Raw genomic sequence first — 1,056 nt, forward strand, 5'->3', positions numbered from 1 at the left:
CTGAAAACCAAAGAATAACAACCTGTATAATCTCCTTCTCTGAAAAAGGGCCATTGTTAATAGTCCCAAAGAGGTGCATTGGGCTAATCTGATTATTTTAAAATTCATCCCCAGAAAAAGAATGTCATGAGCTTGTTTGACTTGTTGAATGGGAGAGAATTATAAGAAGAATAAAATGTGTGAGCATAAGTAGATATGAATAAAAGAGAGAAGTATTGTGATAGCTGAGATTACCTGCTTAGTTGAATGGAGTAGGAAAAAACATGTAAAAAGTCTGGTTTTGTGATAGAGTTTTTTTTTTTTTCCTATGTTTGTTTGTCTCCACTATTAAAATGTCTTTTTAGGAAGAGAATTAAGTAAAAACAGTTGGAAGATAAATTAAAATTAAAGTTGTCTTCGTGGTACAAGAATTATAACTTCTCACTCTGTCAAAAAGGTAATATCTACCTCTAAGGATCATTGTAAGGATTAAATGCCATAAAATTATAAGGCATTTAAAGGCATAGCACCTGATCCACAGTACGCATTCAGCAAATGTTAGTTTTTATTACCATTATTATGTAATATTTGAAAACAACTTTTTCTTTTACAGAAAATTTGATTAGATATAGTTCTCAAGAGGCCATGATCTCTCTCTCTAGCATTTAAAAAATAATATTCCTTAATTTTTGTTAACTACTGAAGATTTGTCTTTTCAAACTATATTAAATGTCAGTGTTTTGAGTAAAATATATGTTGTTAATCCAGTGTCTTAAACATCTGTATTCGTCATGGACTACTGACGGTAGCTCTTGACAGTAGTAGATCTTTTCTGGGTATAGAAAGAATGACTTTTTTTCCTTTAGAATAATTTATACCATACTGAAATTTTGGGGGAATTGAAAAAGCTAGAAAGATCTTTCTTCTCCAAGCTATGACTAAACAGGAAGAGGAAAGTGAAGACTGGGTTAGCTATAATAACAGATTTAATTAAGAATAGTTAATAATGTTCAGATATTCAAAAAAGGGTACTGTATGTAAGTACCATACCAAGAGAATGTCATCATGATTAAATAG

At 30.6% G+C, this 1,056-nt stretch overlaps 1 protein-coding gene across 17 annotated transcripts in view; it reads left to right on the forward strand.

Moving 5' to 3' along the window:
- ZKSCAN5 (zinc finger with KRAB and SCAN domains 5) overlaps positions 1–1,056 on the forward strand; it is a 22,420-nt gene that overhangs the window by 12,423 nt on the left and 8,941 nt on the right. Inside the window, exon 1 of one of the 17 annotated variants that reach the window (XM_015590384.2) lies at positions 347–436. The exons of the other annotated variants lie outside the window; for them this stretch is intronic. The gene's annotated coding sequence lies outside the window, so the exon portion shown is untranslated. Of the gene's footprint in view, positions 1–346; positions 437–1,056 lie in introns of those variants that run through there. 17 annotated transcript variants of the gene reach the window in all.

Source organism: Pteropus alecto, unplaced genomic scaffold, assembly GCF_000325575.1.
Source record: "Pteropus alecto unplaced genomic scaffold, ASM32557v1 scaffold20, whole genome shotgun sequence".
Taxonomy (NCBI): domain Eukaryota; kingdom Metazoa; phylum Chordata; class Mammalia; order Chiroptera; family Pteropodidae; genus Pteropus; species Pteropus alecto.